Consider the following 19,862-nt stretch of genomic DNA (forward strand, 5'->3'; position numbering starts at 1 on the left):
CGGAACCTCTGAGCTACTATACAAGGTGGCGGTCCTTGTAAGGGAGCGGGTGGCGACCAGGCAGGCAGTCACAGCAGGTGACCGGGACAGTCTCTGGATGAACGGGCAGATGGTCACGGCAAGTGACCGGGGCAGTCTCTGGATGAACGGGCAGATGGTCACGGCAAGTGACCGGGGCAGTCTCTGGATGAATGGGCAGATGGTCACGGCAAGTGACCGGGGCAATCTCTGGATGAACGGGCAGATGGTCACGGCAAGTGACCGGGGCAGTCTCTGGGTAAAGGGTTGGTACGACCTGTGGCGGCTGATGGTAGACGTGAGCTCCCAGGTGAGCAGGCGAGAGTCTCTGGATAAACGGGTGGTCACGGCATGTGACGGCGGAGCCTCCAGGAAAACCAACAGACAGGCGGCAGATGGGCGCTCCCAGGTGAGCGGGCAGAAGTCTCTGGACAGGCGGGTGGTCACAGCACGTGACGGCAGAGCCTCCAGGTAGGCTAGGAGACAGGCAGCAGATGAGCGCTCCCAGGTGAGCGGGCAGGAGTCACTGGACAGGCAGGAGGTCACAGCACTTGACGGCGGAGCCTCCAGGTAGGCTAGCAGGCAGGTAGCAGATGTGCGCTCCCAGGTGAGCGGGCAAGCTGGTCCATAGACAGACTGACAGGAGTTGGAAGGCAGACCGTCGGACCTCTGGCAAGCAGGCAGGTAGCTGATGTGCGCTCCCAGGTGAGCGGGCAAGCTGGTCCTTAGACAGACTGACAGAAGTTGTAAGGCAGACCGTCGGACCTCAGGCTAGCAGGCAGGTAGCAGAATATCAGGCAGGAATAAGACAGCAAGCTGGCAGGAATCTGGCAGGTATCTGGCAGGTAACTGGCAACAGGACCTGAGGGCTGAAGCAGAGTAGTGAACAGTGCAACAACATTGCTCAGGCACCTCCATTTTGGAGGAGGTGCCTTATATATGGTGAAGTCCTCCGGCCATTGGCCGGGGACTCCTTAGGACGGCGCGCGCGGCCCCTTTAAGAGGGAGGGAGAGCGCGCGCGCGTGCCCTAAGCACAGTGGCCGGGAAGGAGCGCGCGCTGCCAGCAGTGTGGGAGGCGGACGCCGGGCACGGAGCAGAGAGGTGAGGGGAACGGCGCTACACTTAACAAGACAGTTTTAATGCTCCTTGGAAGAGTGGTGGAGGTCGCAGTGGAATACAAAGACAATATCAATGCCCCTTGAAAGAGTGGTGGAGGTTACAGTGAAATAAAAAGACAATATCAATGCCTCTGTAAAGAGCTATGGAGTTCAGAGTGGTTTAACCAGACGGTTTTAATGCCTCTTGGAAGAGTGGTGGAGGTCGCAGTGGATTAAAAAGACAATATCAATGCCACTTAGAAGAGAGGTGGAAGTTGCAGTGGAATAAAAAGACACTATCAATACCCCTTGGAAGAGTGGTGGAGGATACAGTGGAATAAAAAGACAATATCAATGCCCAGTGGAACAGACATGGACGTTACAGTAGCTAAACAAGTTGTTTTTAATGCACCTTGGGAGAGAGGTGGAAGTCGTAGTGGAATAAAAAGACAATATCAATGCCCCTTGAAAGAGTGCTGTAGGTTACAGTGGAATAAAAAGACAATATCAATGCCTCTTGCAAGAGCTGTGGAGTTCAGAGTGGTTTAAATTGACGGTTTTAATGCACCTTGGAAGAGACGCGGAGGTCACAGTAGCTTATCAATACGGTTTTAATGCCCCTTGGTAGAGTGGTGGAGGTCGCAGTGGATTAAAAAGACAATATCAATGACCCTTGGAAGAATGGTGAAGGTCCCAGTGGAATAAAAAGACAATATCAATGCCCCTTGGAAGAGTGGTGGAGGTTACAGTGGAATAAAAAGACAATATCAATGCCCCGTGAAAGAGACGTTGAGGTCACAGTAGCTTAACAAGACGGTTTTAATGCCCCTTGGAAGAGAGGTGGAAGTTGCAGTGGAATAAAAAGACAATATCAATGCCCCTTGGAAGAGTGCTGGAGGTTACATTGGAATAAAAAGACAATATCAATGCCCCTTGCAAGAGCTGTGAAGTTCAGAGTGGTTTATATTGATGGTTTTAATGCCCCGTGGAATAGACGTGGAGGTCAAAGAAGCTTAACAACACGGTTTTAATGCCCCCTGGACGAGTGGTGGATGTTACAGTGGAATTAAAAGACAATACTAATGCCCCGTGGAAGAGACGTGGAGTTCACAGTAGCTTAACAAGATGGTTTTAATGCCCCTTGGAGGACGGGTGAAGGTCGCAGTGGAATAAAAAGACAATATCAATTCCCTTTGGAAGAGTGGTGGAGGTTACAGTGGAATAAAAAGACAATAATAATGCCCCTTAGAAGAGCTGTGGATTTCAGAGTGTTTTAACCAGACGGTTTTAATGCCCCTTGGAAGAGACGTGGAGGTCACAGTAGCTTATCAAAACTGTTTTAATGCCCCTTGGAAGAGTGGTGGAGGTCGCAGTAGATTAAAAAGACAATATCAATGCCCCTTAGAAGAGTGAAGGAGGTCGCAGTGGAATGAAAAGACAATATCAATTCCACTTGGAAGAGATGTGGAGGTCGCAGTGGAATAATAAGACAATATCAATGCCTCGTGGAAGAGACTTGGAGGTCACAGTAGCTTAACAAGATGGTTTTAATGCCCCTTGGAAGAGTGGTGGAGGTCGCAGTGGAATAAAAAGACAATATCAATGTCCCTTGGAAGAGTGGTGGAGGTTACAGTGGAATAAAAAGGCCATATCAATGACCCTTGGAAGAGTGGTTGAGGTCGCAGTGGAATAAAAAGACAATATTAATGCCCTTTGGAAGAGTGGTGCAGGTCGCAGTAAAATAAAAAGACAATATCAATGCCCCTTGGAAGAGTGGTTGAGGTTAGAGTGGAATAAAACGACAATATCAATGCACCTTGGAAGAGCTGTGGAGTTCACAGTGGTTTAACCAGAAGGTTTTAAGGCACCATGGAATAGACGTGGAGGTCACAGTAGCTAAACAAGACGGTTTTAATGCTTCTTGGAAGAGAGATGCAGGTCGCAGTGGATTAAAAAGACAAAATCAATGCCCCTTGGAAGAGTGGTGGAGGTTACAGTGGAATAAAAAGACAATATCAATGCCTCTTGCAAGAGCTGTGGAGTTCAGAGTGGTTTAAATTGACGGGTTTAATGCCCCTTGGAAGAGACGTGGAGGTCACAGTAGCTTAACAAGATGGTTTTAATGCCCCTTGGAAAAGTTGTGGAGGTCGCAGTGGATTAAAAAGACTATCAAATCCCCTAGTAAGAGTGGTGGAGGTTACAGTTGAATAAAAAGACAATATCAATGCCTCTTGGAAAAGCTGTGGAGTTCAGAGTTGTTTAACCATGCGGTTTTAATGCCCCTTGGAAGAGACGTGGAGGTCACAGAAGCTTATCAAGACTCTTTTAAAGCCCCTTGAAGGAGTGGTAGAGGTTGCAGTGGATTAAAAAGACAATACCAATGCCCCTTGGAAGAGTGGTGGAGGTTACAGTGGAATAAAAAGACAATATCAAAGCCCCTTGGAAGAGTGGTGGTGGTTACAGTGGAATAAAAAGACAATATCAATGTCCCTTGGAAGAATGGTCGAGGTTACAGTGGAATAAAAAGACAATATCATTGCCCCTTGGAAGAGTGGTGGAGGTTCCAATTAAATAAAAAGACAATATCAATGCCCCTTGGAAGAGACGTGGAGGTCACAGTGGAATAAAAAGACAATATAAATGCCCCTTGGAAGAGTGGTGGAGGACGCAGTAAAATAAAAAGATAATATCAATGCCCCTTGGAAGAGTGGTGGAGGTTAGAGTGGAATAAAGAGACAATATCAATGCCCCTTGGAAGAGCTGTGGAGTTCACAGTGGTTTAGCCAGAAAGTTTTAATGCATCGTGAAATAGACGTGGAGGTCACAGTAGCTTAACAAGACGGTTTCAATGCTTCTTGGAAGAGTGATGGAGGTTGCAGTGGATTAAAAAGACAATATCAATGCCCCTTGGAAGAATGGTGGAGGTTAGACTGGAATAAAAATACAATATCAATGCCCCTTGGAAGAGTGGTGGAGGTTACAGTGGAATTTAAAGACAATATCAAAGCCCCGTGGAAGAGATGTGGAGGTCACTGTAGCTTAACAAGACAGTTTTAATGCCCCTTGGAAGAATGGTGGAGGTCGCAGTGGAATAAAAAGAGAATGTCAATGCCCCTTGGAAGAGTGATGGAGGTTAGAGTGGAATAAAAAGACAATACCAATGCCCGTTGGAAGAGCTGTGGAGTTCAGAGTGGTTTAACCAGACAGTTTTAATGCCCATTGGAAGTGACGTGGAGGACACAGTAGCTTAAAAAGACGTTTTTAATGCCCCTTGGAAAAGTGGTGGAGGTCGCAGTGGAATAAAAAGACAATATCAATGCCCCTTGGAAGAATGATGGAGGTCGCAGTGGAATAAAAAGACAATATCAATGCCCCTTGGAAGAATGATGGAGGTCGCAGTGGAATAAAAAGACAATGTCAATGCCCCTTGGAAGAGTGGTGGAGGTTAGAGTGGAATAAAAAGACAATACTAATGCCCCTTGGAAGACCTGTGGAGTTCAGAGTGGTTTAACCAGATGGTTTTATTGCCCCTTGGAAGAGACGTGGAGGTCACAGTAGATTAAAAAGATTGTTTTAATGCCCCTTGGAAAAGTGGTGGAGGTCACAGTGGATTAAAAAGACAATATCAGTGCCCCGTGGAAGACACGTGGAGGTCACAGTAGCTTAACAAGACAGTTTTAATGCCCCTTGGAAGAGTGGTGGAGGTCGCAGTGGAATAAAAAGACAATATCAATGCCCCCTGAAAGAGTGGTGGAGGTTACAGTGAAATAAAAAGACAATATCAATGCCTCTATAAAGAGCTATGGATTTCAGAGTGGTTTAACCAGACGGTTTTAATGCCTCTTGGAAGAGTGATGGACGTAGCAGTGGATTAAAAAGACAATACCAATTCCCCTTAGAAGAGAGGTGGAAGTCGCAGTGGAATAAAAAGACAATATCAATACCCCTTGGAAGAGTGGTGGAGGATACAGTGGAATAAAAAGACAATATCAATGCCCAGTGAAACAGACATGGTCATAACAGTAGCTAAACAAGGTGTTTTAATGCACCTTGGGAGAGTGGTGGAAGTCATAGTGGAATAAAAAGACAATATCAATGCCCCTTGAAAGAGTGATGTAGATTACAGTGGAATAAAAAGACAATATCAATGCCTCTTGCAAGAGCTGTGGAGTTCAGAGTGGTTTAAATTGACGGTTTTAATGCACCTTGGAAGAGACGTGGAGGTCAAAGTAGCTTAACAACACAGTTTAAATGCCCCTTGGACGAGTGGTGGATGTTACAGTGGAATTAAAAAACAATACCAATGCCCCGTGGAAAATACGTGGACTTCACAGTAGCTTAACAAGATGGTTTTAATGCCCCTTGGAGGACTGGTGAAGGTCGCAGTGGAATAAAAAGACAATAACAATGCCCTTTGGAAGAGTGGTGGAGGTTACAGTGGAATAAAAAGACTATATCAATGCCTCTTGCAAGAGCTGTGGAGTTCAGAGTGGTTTAAATTGACGGGTTTAATGCCCCTTGGAAGAGACGTGGAGGTCACAGTAGCTTAACAAGATGGTTTTAATGCCCCTTGGAAAAGTTGTGGAGGTCGCAGTGGATTAAAAAGACTATCAAATCCCCTAGTAAGAGCGGTGGAGGTTGCAGTGGAAAAAAACGACAATATCAATGCCCCTTGGAAGAGTGGTGGAGGTTACAGTTGAATAAAAAGACAATATCAATGCCTCTTGGAAAAGCTGTGGAGTTCAGAGTTGTTTAACCATGCGGTTTTAATGCCCCTTGGAAGAGACGTGGAGGTCACAGAAGCTTATCAAGACTCTTTTAAAGCCCCTTGGAGGAGTGGTAGAGGTCGCAGTGGATTAAAAAGACAATATCAATGCCCCTTGGAAGAGTGGTGGAGGTTACAGTGGAATAAAAAGACAATATCAATGCCCCTTGGAAGAGTGGTGGTGGTTACAGTGGAATAAAAAGACAATATCAATGTCCCTTGGAAGAATGGTCGAGGTTACAGTGGAATAAAAAGACAATATCATTGCCCCTTGGAAGAGTGGTGGAGGTTCCAATTAAATAAAAAGACAATATCAATGCCCCTTGGAAGAGATGTGGAGGTCATAGTGGAATAAAAAGACAATATTAATGCCCCTTGGAAGAGTGGTGGAGGACGCAGTAAAATAAAAAGATAATATCAATGCCCCTTGGAAGAGTGGTGGAGGTTAGAGTGGAATAAAGAGACAATATCAATGCCCTTTGGAAGAGCTGTGGAATTCACAGTGGTTTAGCCAGAAAGTTTTAATGCATCTTGGAATAGACGTGGAGGTCACAGTAGCTTAACAAGACGGTTTCAATGCTTCTTGGAAGAGTGATGGAGGTTGCAGTGGATTAAAAAGACAATATCAATGCCCCTTGGAAGAATGGTGGAGGTTAGAGTGGAATAAAAATACAATATCAATGCCCCTTGGAAGAGTGGTGGAGGTTACAGTGGAATTTAAAGACAATATCAAAGCCCCGTGGAAGAGATGTGGAGGTCACTGTAGCTTAACAAGACAGTTTTAATGCCCCTTGGAAGAATGGTGGAGGTTGCAGTGGAATAAAAAGACAATGTCAATGCCCATTGGAAGAGTGATGGAGGTTAGAGTGGAATAAAAAGACAATACCAATGCCCCTTGGAAGAGCTGTGGAGTTCAGAGTGGTTTAACCAGACGGTTGGTTTTAATGCCTATTGGAAGTGACGTGGAGGACACAGTAGCTTAAAAAGACGTTTTTAATGCCCCTTGGAAAAGTGGTGGAGGTCGCAGTGGAATAAAAAGACAATATCAATGCCCCTTGGAAGAATGATGGAGGTCGCAGTGGAATAAAATGACAATGTCAATGCCCCTTGGAAGAGTGGTGGAGGTTAGAGTGGAATAAAAAGACAATACTAATGCCCCTTGGAAAAGCTGTGGAGTTCAGAGTGTTTAACCAGATGGTTTTATTGCCCCTTGGAAGAGACGTGGAGGTCACAGTAGATTAAAAAGATTGTTTTAATGCCCCTTGGAAAAGTGGTGGAGGTCACAGTGGATTAAAAAGACAATATCAGTACCCCGTGGAAGACACATGGAGGTCACAGTAGCTTAACAAGACAGTTTTAATGCCCCTTGGAAGAGTGGTGGAGGTCGCAGTGGAATAAAAAGACAATATCAATGCCCCCTGAAAGAGTGGTGGAGGTTACAGTGAAATAAAAAGACAATATCAATGCCTCTATAAAGAGCTATGGAGTTCAGAGTGGTTTAACCAGACGGTTTTAATGCCTCTTGGAAGAGTGATGGAGGTCGCAGTGGTTTAAAAAGAAAATATTAATGCCTCTTAGAAGAGAGGTGGAAGTCGCAGTGGAATAAAAAGACAATATCAATACCCCTTGGAAGAGTGGTGGAGGATACAGTGGAATAAAAAGACAATATCAATGCCCAGTGGAACAGACATGAACATAACAGTAGCTAAACAAGGTGTTTTAATGCACCTTGGGAGAGTGGTGGAAGTCATAGTGGAATAAAAAGACAATATCAATGCCACTTTAAAGAGTGTTGTAGATTACAGTGGAATAAAAAGACAATATCAATGCCTCTTGCAAGAGCTGTGGAGTTCAGAGTGGTTTAACCATGCGATTTTAATGCCGCTTGGAAGAGACGTGGAGGTCACAGAAGCTTATCAAGACTGTTTTAAAGCCCCTTGGTGGTGTGTTAGAGGTCGCTGTGGATTAAAAAGACAATATCAATGCCCCTTGGAAGAGTGGTGGAGGTTACAGTGGAATAAAAAGACAATATCAATGCCTCTTGCAAGAGCTGTGGAGTTCAGAGTGGTTTAAATTGACGGGTTTAATGCCCCTTGGAAGAGACATGGAGGTCACAGTAGCTTAATAAGATGGTTTTAATGCCCCTTGGAAAGGTTGTGGAGGTCGCAGTGGAAAAAAACGACAATATCAATGCCCCTTGGAAGAGTGGTGGAGGTTACAGTTGAATAAAAAGACAATATCAATACCTCTTGGAAAAGCTGTGGAGTTCAGAGTTGTTTAACCATGCGGTTTTAATGCCCCTTGGAAGAGACGTGGAGGTCACAGAAGCTTATCAAGACTCTTTTAAAGCCTCTTGGAGGAGTGGTAGAGGTCGCAGTGGATTAAAAAGACAATATCAATGCCCCTTGGAAGAGTGGTGGAGGTTACAGTGGAATAAAAAGATAATATCAATGCCCCTTGGAAGAGTGGTGGTGGTTACAGTGGAATAAAAAGACAATATCAATGTCCCTTGGAAGAATGGTCGAGGTTACAGTGGAATAAAAAGACAATATCATTGCCCCTTGGAAGAGTGGTAGAGGTTCCAATTAAATAAAAAGACAATATCAATGCCCCTTGGAAGAGACGTGGAGGTCACAGTGGAATAAAAAGACAATATTAATGCCCCTTGGAAGAGTTGTGGAGGACGCAGTAAAATAAAAAGATAATATCAATGCCCCTTGGAAGAGTGGTGGAGGTTAGAGTGGAATAAAGAGACAATATCAATGCCCCTTGGAAGAGATGTGGAGTTCACAGTGGTTTAGCCAGAAAGTTTTAATGCATCGTGGAATAGACGTGGAGGTCACAGTAGCTTAACAAGACGGTTTCAATGCTTCTTGGAAGAGTGATGGAGGTTGCAGTGGATTAAAAAGACAATATCAATGCCCCTTGGAAGAATGGTGGAAGTTAGAGTGGAATAAAAATACAATATCAATGCCCCTTGGAAGAGTGGTGGAGGTTACAGTGAAATTTAAAGACAATATCAAAGCCCCGTCGAAGAGATGTGGAGGTCACTGTAGCCTAACAAGACAGTTTTAATGCCCCTTGGAAAAATGGTGGAGGTCGCAGTGGAATAAAAAGACAATGTCAATGCCCCTTGGAAGAGTGATGGAGGTTAGAGTGGAATAAAAAGACAATACCAATGCCCCTTGGAAGAGCTGTGGAGTTCAGAGTGGTTTAACCAGACGGTTTTAATGCCCATTGGAAGTGACGTGGAGGACACAGTAGCTTAAAAAGACGTTTTTAATGCCCCTTGGAAAAGTGGTGGAGGTCACAGTGGAATAAAAAGACAATATCAATGCCCCTTGGAAGAATGATGGAGGTCGCAGTGGAATAAAAAGACAAGGTCAATGGCCCTTGGAAGAGTGGTGGAGGTTAGAGTGGAATAAAAAGACAATACTAATGCCCCTTGGAAGACCTGTGGAGTTCAGAGTGGTTTAACCAGATGGTTTTATTGCCCCTTGGAAGAAACGTGGAGGTCACAGTAGATTAAAAAGATTGTTTTAATGCCCCTTGGAAAAGTGGTGGAGGTCACAGTGGATTAAAAAGACAATATCAGTGCCCCGTGGAAGACACGTGGAGGTCACAGTAGCTTAACAAGACAGTTTTAATGCCCCTTGGAAGAGTGGTGGAGGTCGCAGTGGAATAAAAAGACAATATCAATGCCCCCTGAAAGAGTGGTGAAGGTTACAGTGAAATAAAAAGACAATATCAATGCCTCTATAAAGAGCTATGGAGTTCAGAGTGGTTTAACCAGACGGTTTTAATGCCTCTTGGAAGAGTGATGAAGGTCGCAGTGGTTTAAAAAGACAATATCAATGCCCCTTAGAAGAGAGGTGGAAGTCGCAGTGGAATAAAAAGACAATATCAATACCCCTTGGAAGAGTGGTGGAGGATACAGTGGAATAAAAAGACAATATCAATGCCCAGTGAAACAGACATGGTCATAACAGTAGCTAAACAAGGTGTTTTAATGCACCTTGGGAGAGTGGTGGAAGTCATAGTGGAATAAAAAGACAATATCAATGCCCCTTGAAAGAGTGATGTAGATTACAGTGGAATAAAAAGACAATATCAATGCCTCTTGCAAGAGCTGTGGAGTTCAGAGTGGTTTAAATTGACGGTTTTAATGCACCTTGGAAGAGACGTGGAGGTCAAAGTAGCTTAACAACACAGTTTAAATGCCCCTTGGACGAGTGGTGGATGTTACAGTGGAATTAAAAAACAATACCAATGCCCCGTGGAAAATACGTGGACTTCACAGTAGCTTAACAAGATGGTTTTAATGCCCCTTGGAGGACTGGTGAAGGTCGCAGTGGAATAAAAAGACAATAACAATGCCCTTTGGAAGAGTGGTGGAGGTTACAGTGGAATAAAAAGACTATATCAATGCCTCTTGCAAGAGCTGTGGAGTTCAGAGTGGTTTAAATTGACGGGTTTAATGCCCCTTGGAAGAGACGTGGAGGTCACAGTAGCTTAACAAGATGGTTTTAATGCCCCTTGGAAAAGTTGTGGAGGTCGCAGTGGATTAAAAAGACTATCAAATCCCCTAGTAAGAGCGGTGGAGGTTGCAGTGGAAAAAAACGACAATATCAATGCCCCTTGGAAGAGTGGTGGAGGTTACAGTTGAATAAAAAGACAATATCAATGCCTCTTGGAAAAGCTGTGGAGTTCAGAGTTGTTTAACCATGCGGTTTTAATGCCCCTTGGAAGAGACGTGGAGGTCACAGAAGCTTATCAAGACTCTTTTAAAGCCCCTTGGAGGAGTGGTAGAGGTCGCAGTGGATTAAAAAGACAATATCAATGCCCCTTGGAAGAGTGGTGGAGGTTACAGTGGAATAAAAAGACAATATCAATGCCCCTTGGAAGAGTGGTGGTGGTTACAGTGGAATAAAAAGACAATATCAATGTCCCTTGGAAGAATGGTCGAGGTTACAGTGGAATAAAAAGACAATATCATTGCCCCTTGGAAGAGTGGTGGAGGTTCCAATTAAATAAAAAGACAATATCAATGCCCCTTGGAAGAGATGTGGAGGTCATAGTGGAATAAAAAGACAATATTAATGCCCCTTGGAAGAGTGGTGGAGGACGCAGTAAAATAAAAAGATAATATCAATGCCCCTTGGAAGAGTGGTGGAGGTTAGAGTGGAATAAAGAGACAATATCAATGCCCTTTGGAAGAGCTGTGGAATTCACAGTGGTTTAGCCAGAAAGTTTTAATGCATCTTGGAATAGACGTGGAGGTCACAGTAGCTTAACAAGACGGTTTCAATGCTTCTTGGAAGAGTGATGGAGGTTGCAGTGGATTAAAAAGACAATATCAATGCCCCTTGGAAGAATGGTGGAGGTTAGAGTGGAATAAAAATACAATATCAATGCCCCTTGGAAGAGTGGTGGAGGTTACAGTGGAATTTAAAGACAATATCAAAGCCCCGTGGAAGAGATGTGGAGGTCACTGTAGCTTAACAAGACAGTTTTAATGCCCCTTGGAAGAATGGTGGAGGTTGCAGTGGAATAAAAAGACAATGTCAATGCCCATTGGAAGAGTGATGGAGGTTAGAGTGGAATAAAAAGACAATACCAATGCCCCTTGGAAGAGCTGTGGAGTTCAGAGTGGTTTAACCAGACGGTTGGTTTTAATGCCTATTGGAAGTGACGTGGAGGACACAGTAGCTTAAAAAGACGTTTTTAATGCCCCTTGGAAAAGTGGTGGAGGTCGCAGTGGAATAAAAAGACAATATCAATGCCCCTTGGAAGAATGATGGAGGTCGCAGTGGAATAAAATGACAATGTCAATGCCCCTTGGAAGAGTGGTGGAGGTTAGAGTGGAATAAAAAGACAATACTAATGCCCCTTGGAAAAGCTGTGGAGTTCAGAGTGTTTAACCAGATGGTTTTATTGCCCCTTGGAAGAGACGTGGAGGTCACAGTAGATTAAAAAGATTGTTTTAATGCCCCTTGGAAAAGTGGTGGAGGTCACAGTGGATTAAAAAGACAATATCAGTACCCCGTGGAAGACACATGGAGGTCACAGTAGCTTAACAAGACAGTTTTAATGCCCCTTGGAAGAGTGGTGGAGGTCGCAGTGGAATAAAAAGACAATATCAATGCCCCCTGAAAGAGTGGTGGAGGTTACAGTGAAATAAAAAGACAATATCAATGCCTCTATAAAGAGCTATGGAGTTCAGAGTGGTTTAACCAGACGGTTTTAATGCCTCTTGGAAGAGTGATGGAGGTCGCAGTGGTTTAAAAAGAAAATATTAATGCCCCTTAGAAGAGAGGTGGAAGTCGCAGTGGAATAAAAAGACAATATCAATACCCCTTGGAAGAGTGGTGGAGGATACAGTGGAATAAAAAGACAATATCAATGCCCAGTGGAACAGACATGAACATAACAGTAGCTAAACAAGGTGTTTTAATGCACCTTGGGAGAGTGGTGGAAGTCATAGTGGAATAAAAAGACAATATCAATGCCACTTTAAAGAGTGTTGTAGATTACAGTGGAATAAAAAGACAATATCAATGCCTCTTGCAAGAGCTGTGGAGTTCAGAGTGGTTTAACCATGCGATTTTAATGCCGCTTGGAAGAGACGTGGAGGTCACAGAAGCTTATCAAGACTGTTTTAAAGCCCCTTGGTGGTGTGTTAGAGGTCGCTGTGGATTAAAAAGACAATATCAATGCCCCTTGGAAGAGTGGTGGAGGTTACAGTGGAATAAAAAGAGAATATCAATGCCTCTTGCAAGAGCTGTGGAGTTCAGAGTGGTTTAAATTGACGGGTTTAATGCCCCTTGGAAGAGACATGGAGGTCACAGTAGCTTAATAAGATGGTTTTAATGCCCCTTGGAAAGGTTGTGGAGGTCGCAGTGGAAAAAAACGACAATATCAATGCCCCTTGGAAGAGTGGTGGAGGTTACAGTTGAATAAAAAGACAATATCAATACCTCTTGGAAAAGCTGTGGAGTTCAGAGTTGTTTAACCATGCGGTTTTAATGCCCCTTGGAAGAGACGTGGAGGTCACAGAAGCTTATCAAGACTCTTTTAAAGCCTCTTGGAGGAGTGGTAGAGGTCGCAGTGGATTAAAAAGACAATATCAATGCCCCTTGGAAGAGTGGTGGAGGTTACAGTGGAATAAAAAGATAATATCAATGCCCCTTGGAAGAGTGGTGGTGGTTACAGTGGAATAAAAAGACAATATCAATGTCCCTTGGAAGAATGGTCGAGGTTACAGTGGAATAAAAAGACAATATCATTGCCCCTTGGAAGAATGGTGGAAGTTAGAGTGGAATAAAAATACAATATCAATGCCCCTTGGAAGAGTGGTGGAGGTTACAGTGAAATTTAAAGACAATATCAAAGCCCCGTCGAAGAGATGTGGAGGTCACTGTAGCCTAACAAGACAGTTTTAATGCCCCTTGGAAAAATGGTGGAGGTCGCAGTGGAATAAAAAGACAATGTCAATGCCCCTTGGAAGAGTGATGGAGGTTAGAGTGGAATAAAAAGACAATACCAATGCCCCTTGGAAGAGCTGTGGAGTTCAGAGTGGTTTAACCAGACGGTTTTAATGCCCATTGGAAGTGACGTGGAGGACACAGTAGCTTAAAAAGACGTTTTTAATGCCCCTTGGAAAAGTGGTGGAGGTCACAGTGGAATAAAAAGACAATATCAATGCCCCTTGGAAGAATGATGGAGGTCGCAGTGGAATAAAAAGACAAGGTCAATGGCCCTTGGAAGAGTGGTGGAGGTTAGAGTGGAATAAAAAGACAATACTAATGCCCCTTGGAAGACCTGTGGAGTTCAGAGTGGTTTAACCAGATGGTTTTATTGCCCCTTGGAAGAAACGTGGAGGTCACAGTAGATTAAAAAGATTGTTTTAATGCCCCTTGGAAAAGTGGTGGAGGTCACAGTGGATTAAAAAGACAATATCAGTGCCCCGTGGAAGACACGTGGAGGTCACAGTAGCTTAACAAGACAGTTTTAATGCCCCTTGGAAGAGTGGTGGAGGTCGCAGTGGAATAAAAAGACAATATCAATGCCCCCTGAAAGAGTGGTGAAGGTTACAGTGAAATAAAAAGACAATATCAATGCCTCTATAAAGAGCTATGGAGTTCAGAGTGGTTTAACCAGACGGTTTTAATGCCTCTTGGAAGAGTGATGAAGGTCGCAGTGGTTTAAAAAGACAATATCAATGCCCCTTAGAAGAGAGGTGGAAGTCGCAGTGGAATAAAAAGACAATATCAATACCCCTTGGAAGAGTGGTGGAGGATACAGTGGAATAAAAAGACAATATCAATGCCCAGTGAAACAGACATGGTCATAACAGTAGCTAAACAAGGTGTTTTAATGCACCTTGGGAGAGTGGTGGAAGTCATAGTGGAATAAAAAGACAATATCAATGCCCCTTGAAAGAGTGATGTAGATTACAGTGGAATAAAAAGACAATATCAATGCCTCTTGCAAGAGCTGTGGAGTTCAGAGTGGTTTAAATTGACGGTTTTAATGCACCTTGGAAGAGACGTGGAGGTCAAAGTAGCTTAACAACACAGTTTAAATGCCCCTTGGACGAGTGGTGGATGTTACAGTGGAATTAAAAAACAATACCAATGCCCCGTGGAAAATACGTGGACTTCACAGTAGCTTAACAAGATGGTTTTAATGCCCCTTGGAGGACTGGTGAAGGTCGCAGTGGAATAAAAAGACAATAACAATGCCCTTTGGAAGAGTGGTGGAGGTTACAGTGGAATAAAAAGACTATATCAATGCCTCTTGCAAGAGCTGTGGAGTTCAGAGTGGTTTAAATTGACGGGTTTAATGCCCCTTGGAAGAGACGTGGAGGTCACAGTAGCTTAACAAGATGGTTTTAATGCCCCTTGGAAAAGTTGTGGAGGTCGCAGTGGATTAAAAAGACTATCAAATCCCCTAGTAAGAGCGGTGGAGGTTGCAGTGGAAAAAAACGACAATATCAATGCCCCTTGGAAGAGTGGTGGAGGTTACAGTTGAATAAAAAGACAATATCAATGCCTCTTGGAAAAGCTGTGGAGTTCAGAGTTGTTTAACCATGCGGTTTTAATGCCCCTTGGAAGAGACGTGGAGGTCACAGAAGCTTATCAAGACTCTTTTAAAGCCCCTTGGAGGAGTGGTAGAGGTCGCAGTGGATTAAAAAGACAATATCAATGCCCCTTGGAAGAGTGGTGGAGGTTACAGTGGAATAAAAAGACAATATCAATGCCCCTTGGAAGAGTGGTGGTGGTTACAGTGGAATAAAAAGACAATATCAATGTCCCTTGGAAGAATGGTCGAGGTTACAGTGGAATAAAAAGACAATATCATTGCCCCTTGGAAGAGTGGTGGAGGTTCCAATTAAATAAAAAGACAATATCAATGCCCCTTGGAAGAGATGTGGAGGTCATAGTGGAATAAAAAGACAATATTAATGCCCCTTGGAAGAGTGGTGGAGGACGCAGTAAAATAAAAAGATAATATCAATGCCCCTTGGAAGAGTGGTGGAGGTTAGAGTGGAATAAAGAGACAATATCAATGCCCTTTGGAAGAGCTGTGGAATTCACAGTGGTTTAGCCAGAAAGTTTTAATGCATCTTGGAATAGACGTGGAGGTCACAGTAGCTTAACAAGACGGTTTCAATGCTTCTTGGAAGAGTGATGGAGGTTGCAGTGGATTAAAAAGACAATATCAATGCCCCTTGGAAGAATGGTGGAGGTTAGAGTGGAATAAAAATACAATATCAATGCCCCTTGGAAGAGTGGTGGAGGTTACAGTGGAATTTAAAGACAATATCAAAGCCCCGTGGAAGAGATGTGGAGGTCACTGTAGCTTAACAAGACAGTTTTAATGCCCCTTGGAAGAATGGTGGAGGTTGCAGTGGAATAAAAAGACAATGTCAATGCCCATTGGAAGAGTGATGGAGGTTAGAGTGGAATAAAAAGACAATACCAATGCCCCTTGGAAGAGCTGTGGAGTTCAGAGTGGTTTAACCAGACGGTTGGTTTTAATGCCTATTGGAAGTGACGTGGAGGACACAGTAGCTTAAAAAGACGTTTTTAATGCCCCTTGGAAAAGTGGTGGAGGTCGCAGTGGAATAAAAAGACAATATCAATGCCCCTTGGAAGAATGATGGAGGTCGCAGTGGAATAAAATGACAATGTCAATGCCCCTTGGAAGAGTGGTGGAGGTTAGAGTGGAATAAAAAGACAATACTAATGCCCCTTGGAAGAGCTGTGGAGTTCAGAGTGTTTAACCAGATGGTTTTATTGCCCCTTGGAAGAGACGTGGAGGTCACAGTAGATTAAAAAGATTGTTTTAATGCCCCTTGGAAAAGTGGTGGAGGTCACAGTGGATTAAAAAGACAATATCAGTACCCCGTGGAAGACACATGGAGGTCACAGTAGCTTAACAAGACAGTTTTAATGCCCCTTGGAAGAGTGGTGGAGGTCGCAGTGGAATAAAAAGACAATATCAATGCCCCCTGAAAGAGTGGTGGAGGTTACAGTGAAATAAAAAGACAATATCAATGCCTCTATAAAGAGCTATGGAGTTCAGAGTGGTTTAACCAGACGGTTTTAATGCCTCTTGGAAGAGTGATGGAGGTCGCAGTGGTTTAAAAAGAAAATATTAATGCCCCTTAGAAGAGAGGTGGAAGTCGCAGTGGAATAAAAAGACAATATCAATACCCCTTGGAAGAGTGGTGGAGGATACAGTGGAATAAAAAGACAATATCAATGCCCAGTGGAACAGACATGAACATAACAGTAGCTAAACAAGGTGTTTTAATGCACCTTGGGAGAGTGGTGGAAGTCATAGTGGAATAAAAAGACAATATCAATGCCACTTTAAAGAGTGTTGTAGATTACAGTGGAATAAAAAGACAATATCAATGCCTCTTGCAAGAGCTGTGGAGTTCAGAGTGGTTTAACCATGCGATTTTAATGCCGCTTGGAAGAGACGTGGAGGTCACAGAAGCTTATCAAGACTGTTTTAAAGCCCCTTGGTGGTGTGTTAGAGGTCGCTGTGGATTAAAAAGACAATATCAATGCCCCTTGGAAGAGTGGTGGAGGTTACAGTGGAATAAAAAGACAATATCAATGCCTCTTGCAAGAGCTGTGGAGTTCAGAGTGGTTTAAATTGACGGGTTTAATGCCCCTTGGAAGAGACATGGAGGTCACAGTAGCTTAATAAGATGGTTTTAATGCCCCTTGGAAAGGTTGTGGAGGTCGCAGTGGAAAAAAACGACAATATCAATGCCCCTTGGAAGAGTGGTGGAGGTTACAGTTGAATAAAAAGACAATATCAATACCTCTTGGAAAAGCTGTGGAGTTCAGAGTTGTTTAACCATGCGGTTTTAATGCCCCTTGGAAGAGACGTGGAGGTCACAGAAGCTTATCAAGACTCTTTTAAAGCCTCTTGGAGGAGTGGTAGAGGTCGCAGTGGATTAAAAAGACAATATCAATGCCCCTTGGAAGAGTGGTGGAGGTTACAGTGGAATAAAAAGATAATATCAATGCCCCTTGGAAGAGTGGTGGTGGTTACAGTGGAATAAAAAGACAATATCAATGTCCCTTGGAAGAATGGTCGAGGTTACAGTGGAATAAAAAGACAATATCATTGCCCCTTGGAAGAGTGGTAGAGGTTCCAATTAAATAAAAAGACAATATCAATGCCCCTTGGAAGAGACGTGGAGGTCACAGTGGAATAAAAAGACAATATTAATGCCCCTTGGAAGAGTTGTGGAGGACGCAGTAAAATAAAAAGATAATATCAATGCCCCTTGGAAGAGTGGTGGAGGTTAGAGTGGAATAAAGAGACAATATCAATGCCCCTTGGAAGAGATGTGGAGTTCACAGTGGTTTAGCCAGAAAGTTTTAATGCATCGTGGAATAGACGTGGAGGTCACAGTAGCTTAACAAGACGGTTTCAATGCTTCTTGGAAGAGTGATGGAGGTTGCAGTGGATTAAAAAGACAATATCAATGCCCCTTGGAAGAATGGTGGAAGTTAGAGTGGAATAAAAATACAATATCAATGCCCCTTGGAAGAGTGGTGGAGGTTACAGTGAAATTTAAAGACAATATCAAAGCCCCGTCGAAGAGATGTGGAGGTCACTGTAGCCTAACAAGACAGTTTTAATGCCCCTTGGAAAAATGGTGGAGGTCGCAGTGGAATAAAAAGACAATGTCAATGCCCCTTGGAAGAGTGATGGAGGTTAGAGTGGAATAAAAAGACAATACCAATGCCCCTTGGAAGAGCTGTGGAGTTCAGAGTGGTTTAACCAGACGGTTTTAATGCCCATTGGAAGTGACGTGGAGGACACAGTAGCTTAAAAAGACGTTTTTAATGCCCCTTGGAAAAGTGGTGGAGGTCACAGTGGAATAAAAAGACAATATCAATGCCCCTTGGAAGAATGATGGAGGTCGCAGTGGAATAAAAAGACAAGGTCAATGGCCCTTGGAAGAGTGGTGGAGGTTAGAGTGGAATAAAAAGACAATACTAATGCCCCTTGGAAGAGCTGTGGAGTTCAGAGTGGTTTAACCAGATGGTTTTATTGCCCCTTGGAAGAAACGTGGAGGTCACAGTAGATTAAAAAGATTGTTTTAATGCCCCTTGGAAAAGTGGTGGAGGTCACAGTGGATTAAAAAGACAATATCAGTGCCCCGTGGAAGACACGTGGAGGTCACAGTAGCTTAACAAGACAGTTTTAATGCCCCTTGGAAGAGTGGTGGAGGTCGCAGTGGAATAAAAAGACAATATCAATGCCCCCTGAAAGAGTGGTGAAGGTTACAGTGAAATAAAAAGACAATATCAATGCCTCTATAAAGAGCTATGGAGTTCAGAGTGGTTTAACCAGACGGTTTTAATGCCTCTTGGAAGAGTGATGAAGGTCGCAGTGGTTTAAAAAGACAATATCAATGCCCCTTAGAAGAGAGGTGGAAGTCGCAGTGGAATAAAAAGACAATATCAATACCCCTTGGAAGAGTGGTGGAGGATACAGTGGAATAAAAAGACAATATCAATGCCCAGTGGAACAGAAGTGGACATAACAGTAGCTAAACAAGGTGTTTTAATGCACCTTGGGAGAGTGGTGGAAGTCATAGTGGAATAAAAAGACAATATCAATGCCCCTTGAAAGAGTGCTGTAGATTACAGTGGAATAAAAAGACAATATCAATGCCTCTTGCAAGAGCTGTGGAGTTCAGAGTGGTTTAAATTAACGGTTTTAATGCATCTTGCAAGTGACGTGGAGGTCAAAGTAGCTTAACAACACGGTTTAAATGCCCCTTGGACGAGTGGTGGATGTTACAGTGGAATTAAAAAACAATACCAATGACCCGTGGAAGATACGTGGAGGTCACAGTAGCTTAACAAGATGGTTTTAATGCCCCTTGGAGGACTGGTGAAGGTCGCAGTGGAATAAAAAGACAATATCAATGCCCTTTGGAAGAGTGGTGGAGGTTACAGTGGAATAAAAAGACAATATTAATGCCTCTTGCAAGAGCTGTGGAGTTCAGAGTGGTTTAAATTGACGGGTTTAATGCCCCTTGGAAGAGACGTGGAGGTCACAGTAGCTTAACAAGATGGTTTTAATGCCCCTTGGAAAAGTTGTGGAGGTCGCAATGGATTAAAAAGACTATCAAATCCCCTAGTAAGAGCGGTGGAGGTCGCAGTGGAAAAAAAAGACAATATCAATGCCCCTTGGAAGAGTGGTGGAGGTTACAGTTGAATAAAAAGACAATATCAATGCCTCTTGGAAAAGCTGTGGAGTTCAGAGTTGTTTAACCATGCGGTTTTAATGCCCCTTGGAAGAGACGTGGAGGTCACAGAAGCTTATCAAGACTCTTTTAAAGCCCCTTGGAGGAGTGGTAGAGGTCGCAGTGGATTAAAAAGACAATATCAATGCCCCTTGGAAGAGTGGTGGAGGTTACAGTGGAATAAAAAGA

Source organism: Phyllobates terribilis, unplaced genomic scaffold, assembly GCF_046119375.1.
Source record: "Phyllobates terribilis strain yellow unplaced genomic scaffold, ASM4611937v1 Scaffold_95__1_contigs__length_6072419, whole genome shotgun sequence".
NCBI classification, from domain to species: Eukaryota; Metazoa; Chordata; class Amphibia; order Anura; family Dendrobatidae; genus Phyllobates; species Phyllobates terribilis.